The 5,000-nt window shown below is 35.5% G+C and overlaps 9 non-coding genes and 8 pseudogenes across 9 annotated transcripts; all 17 read right to left on the bottom strand.

Moving 5' to 3' along the window:
• Positions 1 to 51, bottom strand: part of LOC125144188 — a 119-nt pseudogene extending 68 nt beyond the window's left edge.
• A 172-nt stretch (positions 52 to 223) lies between these two features.
• LOC125141674 lies at positions 224 to 342 on the bottom strand. The gene has a single exon (XR_007141099.1). It is a non-coding gene; the product is annotated as a 5S ribosomal RNA (ribosomal RNA).
• A 190-nt stretch (positions 343 to 532) lies between these two features.
• LOC125142001 lies at positions 533 to 651 on the bottom strand. The gene has a single exon (XR_007141428.1). It is a non-coding gene; the product is annotated as a 5S ribosomal RNA (ribosomal RNA).
• Positions 652 to 827: 176 nt separating this feature from the next.
• LOC125143786 lies at positions 828 to 946 on the bottom strand (annotated as a pseudogene).
• A 192-nt stretch (positions 947 to 1,138) lies between these two features.
• On the bottom strand, positions 1,139 to 1,257 carry LOC125144166 (annotated as a pseudogene).
• Positions 1,258 to 1,441: 184 nt separating this feature from the next.
• On the bottom strand, positions 1,442 to 1,560 carry LOC125143490. The gene has a single exon (XR_007142938.1). It is a non-coding gene; the product is annotated as a 5S ribosomal RNA (ribosomal RNA).
• A 187-nt stretch (positions 1,561 to 1,747) lies between these two features.
• LOC125144190 lies at positions 1,748 to 1,866 on the bottom strand (annotated as a pseudogene).
• A 168-nt stretch (positions 1,867 to 2,034) lies between these two features.
• LOC125143598 lies at positions 2,035 to 2,153 on the bottom strand. The gene has a single exon (XR_007143048.1). It is a non-coding gene; the product is annotated as a 5S ribosomal RNA (ribosomal RNA).
• Positions 2,154 to 2,325: 172 nt separating this feature from the next.
• Positions 2,326 to 2,444, bottom strand: LOC125141676. Its single transcript, XR_007141101.1, has one exon. It is a non-coding gene; the product is annotated as a 5S ribosomal RNA (ribosomal RNA).
• A 190-nt stretch (positions 2,445 to 2,634) lies between these two features.
• On the bottom strand, positions 2,635 to 2,753 carry LOC125142002. Its single transcript, XR_007141429.1, has one exon. It is a non-coding gene; the product is annotated as a 5S ribosomal RNA (ribosomal RNA).
• Positions 2,754 to 2,929: 176 nt separating this feature from the next.
• LOC125143787 lies at positions 2,930 to 3,048 on the bottom strand (annotated as a pseudogene).
• Positions 3,049 to 3,256: 208 nt separating this feature from the next.
• Positions 3,257 to 3,375, bottom strand: LOC125144167 (annotated as a pseudogene).
• Positions 3,376 to 3,547: 172 nt separating this feature from the next.
• LOC125143491 lies at positions 3,548 to 3,666 on the bottom strand. Its single transcript, XR_007142939.1, has one exon. It is a non-coding gene; the product is annotated as a 5S ribosomal RNA (ribosomal RNA).
• Positions 3,667 to 3,856: 190 nt separating this feature from the next.
• LOC125144191 lies at positions 3,857 to 3,975 on the bottom strand (annotated as a pseudogene).
• Positions 3,976 to 4,147: 172 nt separating this feature from the next.
• Positions 4,148 to 4,266, bottom strand: LOC125141677. The gene has a single exon (XR_007141102.1). It is a non-coding gene; the product is annotated as a 5S ribosomal RNA (ribosomal RNA).
• Positions 4,267 to 4,456: 190 nt separating this feature from the next.
• On the bottom strand, positions 4,457 to 4,575 carry LOC125142003. The gene has a single exon (XR_007141430.1). It is a non-coding gene; the product is annotated as a 5S ribosomal RNA (ribosomal RNA).
• Positions 4,576 to 4,751: 176 nt separating this feature from the next.
• LOC125143788 lies at positions 4,752 to 4,870 on the bottom strand (annotated as a pseudogene).
• Positions 4,871 to 5,000: the final 130 nt, after the last annotated feature.

A 5,000-nucleotide genomic window follows, 5' to 3' on the forward strand; every position in this document is an offset into this window, starting at 1 on the left:
CTTCCGAGATCAGACGAGATCAGGCATTCTCAAAGTGGAATGGCCGTAAGCTAGAGGAAAGTTGGAATGGAACCCATTTAAAAATTGTTTGTTTTTTCTTTTTATTTATTTATTTATTTATTTATTTATTGTTTTCTATCAAAACATTAGCTACAGGGTATGAATATTAAGATGTTGTTGTTAGAGAATTCAAATAATAAAGTAAATGAATGCCTATGTCAAAAGCTTACAGCACCTGGTATTCCCAGGCAGTCGCCTACCCAAGTACTAACCAGGCCCAACTCTACTTAGCTTCCGAGATCAGACGAGATCGGGCATTCTCAGAGTGGAATGGCCATAAGCCAGAGGAAAGTTGGAATGGAACCCATTTATAGATTGTTTGTTTTTTCTTTTTCCCTATTTCTTTTTCCCTATTTCTTTATTTATTGTAATTGTTGTTTTCTATCAAAACATTAGCTACAGGGTATGAATATTAAGATGTTGTTGTTGTTAGAGAATTCAAATAGTAAAGTAAATGAATGCCTATGTCAAAAGCTTACAGCACCTGGTATTCCCAGGCAGTCGCCTACCCAAGTACTAACCAGGCCCGGCTCTGCTTAGTTTCCAAGATCAGACGAGATCGGGCATTCTCAGAGTGGAATGGCCGTAAGCTAGAGGAAAGCTGGAATGGAACCCATTTAAAAATTGGTTTTGTTGTCTTTTTACTTATTTATTGATTGATTGATTGATTGATTATTTTCTATCAACACATTACCCACAGGGTATGAATATTAAGATGTTGTTGTTAGAGAATTCAAATAGTAAAGTAAATGAATGCCTATGTCAAAAGCTTACAGCACCTGGTATTCCCAGGCAGTCGCCTATCCAAGTACTAACCAGGCCCAACTCTGATTAGCTTCCGAGATCAGACGAGATAAGGCATTCTCAGAGTGGAATGGCTGTAAGCTAGAGGAAAGTTGGAATGGAACCCATTTAAAAATTGTTTGTTTTTTCTTTCTTTTTATTTATTTATTTATTTATTTATTTATTTATTTATTTATTTATTGTTTTCTATCAAAACATTAGCTACAGGGTATGAATATTAAGATGTTGTTGTTAGAGAATTCAAATAATAAAGTAAATGAATGCCTATGTCAAAAGCTTACAGCACCTGGTATTCCCAAGCAGTCGCCTACCCAAGTACTAACCAGGCACGGCTCTGCTTAGCTTCCGAGATCAGACAAAATCGGGCATTCTCAGAGTGGAATGGCCGTAAGCTGGAGGAAAGTTGGAATGGAACCCATTTAAAAATTGTTTGTTTTTTCTTTTCATTTATTTATTTATTTATTTATTTATTTATTTATTTATTTATTTCTATCAAAACATTAGCTACAGGGTATGAATATTAAGATGATGTAGTTAGAGAATTCAAATAGTAAAGTAAATGAATGCCTATGTCAAAAGCTTACAGCACCTGGTATTCCCAGGCAGTCGCCTACCCAAGTACTAACCAGGCCCAACTCTGATTAGCTTCCGAAATCAGACGAGATCGGGCTTTCTCAGAGTGGAATGGCCATAAGCCAGAGGAAAGTTGGAATGGAACCCATTTATAGATTGTTTGTTTTTTCTTTTTCCCTATTTCTTTTTCCCTATTTCTTTATTTATTGTAATTGTTGTTTTCTATCAAAACATAAGCTACAGGGTATGAATATTAAGATGTTGTTGTTAGAGAATTCAAATAGTAAAGTAAATGAATGCCTATGTCAAAAGCTTACAGCAGCTGGTATTCCCAGACAGTCGCCTATCCAAGTACTAACCAGGCCCGACTCTGATTAGCTTCCGAGATCAGACGAGATCAGGCATTCTCAAAGTGGAATGGCCGTAAGCTAGAGGAAAGTTGGAATGGAACCCATTTAAAAATTGTTTGTTTTTTCTTTTTATTTATTTATTTATTTATTTATTGTTTTCTATCAAAACATTAGCTACAGGGTATGAATATTAAGATGTTGTTGTTAGAGAATTCAAATAGTAAAGTAAATGAATGCCTATGTCAAAAGCTTACAGCACCTGGTATTCCCAGGCAGTCGCCTACCCAAGTACTAACCAGGCCCAACTCTGATTAGCTTCCGAAATCAGACGAGATCAGGCATTCTCAAAGTGGAATGGCCGTAAGCTAGAGGAAAGTTGGAATGGAACCCATTTAAAAATTGTTTGTTTTTTCTTTTTATTTATTTATTTATTTATTTATTTATTGTTTTCTATCAAAACATTAGCTACAGGGTATGAATATTAAGATGTTGTTGTTAGAGAATTCAAATAATAAAGTAAATGAATGCCTATGTCAAAAGCTTACAGCACCTGGTATTCCCAGGCAGTCGCCTACCCAAGTACTAACCAGGCCCAACTCTACTTAGCTTCCGAGATCAGACGAGATCGGGCATTCTCAGAGTGGAATGGCCATAAGCCAGAGGAAAGTTGGAATGGAACCCATTTATAGATTGTTTGTTTTTTCTTTTTCCCTATTTCTTTTTCCCTATTTCTTTATTTATTGTAATTGTTGTTTTCTATCAAAACATTAGCTACAGGGTATGAATATTAAGATGTTGTTGTTGTTAGAGAATTCAAATAGTAAAGTAAATGAATGCCTATGTCAAAAGCTTACAGCACCTGGTATTCCCAGGCAGTCGCCTACCCAAGTACTAACCAGGCCCGGCTCTGCTTAGTTTCCAAGATCAGACGAGATCGGGCATTCTCAGAGTGGAATGGCCGTAAGCTAGAGGAAAGCTGGAATGGAACCCATTTAAAAATTGGTTTTGTTGTCTTTTTACTTATTTATTGATTGATTGATTGATTGATTATTTTCTATCAACACATTACCCACAGGGTATGAATATTAAGATGTTGTTGTTAGAGAATTCAAATAGTAAAGTAAATGAATGCCTATGTCAAAAGCTTACAGCACCTGGTATTCCCAGGCAGTCGCCTATCCAAGTACTAACCAGGCCCAACTCTGATTAGCTTCCGAGATCAGACGAGATAAGGCATTCTCAGAGTGGAATGGCTGTAAGCTAGAGGAAAGTTGGAATGGAACCCATTTAAAAATTGTTTGTTTTTTCTTTCTTTTTATTTATTTATTTATTTATTTATTTATTTATTTATTTATTTATTTATTTATTTATTTATTGTTTTCTATCAAAACATTAGCTACAGGGTATGAATATTAAGATGTTGTTGTTAGAGAATTCAAATAATAAAGTAAATGAATGCCTATGTCAAAAGCTTACAGCACCTGGTATTCCCAAGCAGTCGCCTACCCAAGTACTAACCAGGCACGGCTCTGCTTAGCTTCCGAGATCAGACAAAATCGGGCATTCTCAGAGTGGAATGGCCGTAAGCTGGAGGAAAGTTGGAATGGAACCCATTTAAAAATTGTTTGTTTTTTCTTTTCATTTATTTATTTATTTATTTATTTATTTATTTCTATCAAAACATTAGCTACAGGGTATGAATATTAAGATGATGTAGTTAGAGAATTCAAATAGTAAAGTAAATGAATGCCTATGTCAAAAGCTTACAGCACCTGGTATTCCCAGGCAGTCGCCTACCCAAGTACTAACCAGGCCCAACTCTGATTAGCTTCCGAAATCAGACGAGATCGGGCTTTCTCAGAGTGGAATGGCCATAAGCCAGAGGAAAGTTGGAATGGAACCCATTTATAGATTGTTTGTTTTTTCTTTTTCCCTATTTCTTTTTCCCTATTTCTTTATTTATTGTAATTGTTGTTTTCTATCAAAACATAAGCTACAGGGTATGAATATTAAGATGTTGTTGTTGTTAGAGAATTCAAATAGTAAAGTAAATGAATGCCTATGTCAAAAGCTTACAGCAGCTGGTATTCCCAGACAGTCGCCTATCCAAGTACTAACCAGGCCCGACTCTGATTAGCTTCCGAGATCAGACGAGATCAGGCATTCTCAAAGTGGAATGGCCGTAAGCTAGAGGAAAGTTGGAATGGAACCCATTTAAAAATTGTTTGTTTTTTCTTTTTATTTATTTATTTATTTATTTATTTATTGTTTTCTATCAAAACATTAGCTACAGGGTATGAATATTAAGATGTTGTTGTTAGAGAATTCAAATAATAAAGTAAATGAATGCCTATGTCAAAAGCTTACAGCACCTGGTATTCCCAGGCAGTCGCCTACCCAAGTACTAACCAGGCCCAACTCTACTTAGCTTCCGAGATCAGACGAGATCGGGCATTCTCAGAGTGGAATGGCCATAAGCCAGAGGAAAGTTGGAATGGAACCCATTTATAGATTGTTTGTTTTTTCTTTTTCCCTATTTCTTTTTCCCTATTTCTTTATTTATTGTAATTGTTGTTTTCTATCAAAACATTAGCTACAGGGTATGAATATTAAGATGTTGTTGTTGTTAGAGAATTCAAATAGTAAAGTAAATGAATGCCTATGTCAAAAGCTTACAGCACCTGGTATTCCCAGGCAGTCGCCTACCCAAGTACTAACCAGGCCCGGCTCTGCTTAGTTTCCAAGATCAGACGAGATCGGGCATTCTCAGAGTGGAATGGCCGTAAGCTAGAGGAAAGCTGGAATGGAACCCATTTAAAAATTGGTTTTGTTGTCTTTTTACTTATTTATTGATTGATTGATTGATTGATTATTTTCTATCAACACATTACCCACAGGGTATGAATATTAAGATGTTGTTGTTAGAGAATTCAAATAGTAAAGTAAATGAATGCCTATGTCAAAAGCTTACAGCACCTGGTATTCCCAGGCAGTCGCCTATCCAAGTACTAACCAGGCCCAACTCTGATTAGCTTCCGAGATCAGACGAGATAAGGCATTCTCAGAGTGGAATGGCTGTAAGCTAGAGGAAAGTTGGAATGGAACCCATTTAAAAATTGTTTGTTTTTTCTTTCTTTTTATTTATTTATTTATTTATTTATTTATTTATTTATTTATTTATTTATTTATTTATTGTTTTCTATCAAAACATTA

The sequence above is a fragment of the Tachysurus fulvidraco genome, chromosome 6, assembly GCF_022655615.1.
Source record: "Tachysurus fulvidraco isolate hzauxx_2018 chromosome 6, HZAU_PFXX_2.0, whole genome shotgun sequence".
In the NCBI taxonomy this organism is placed as follows: Eukaryota; Metazoa; Chordata; class Actinopteri; order Siluriformes; family Bagridae; genus Tachysurus; species Tachysurus fulvidraco.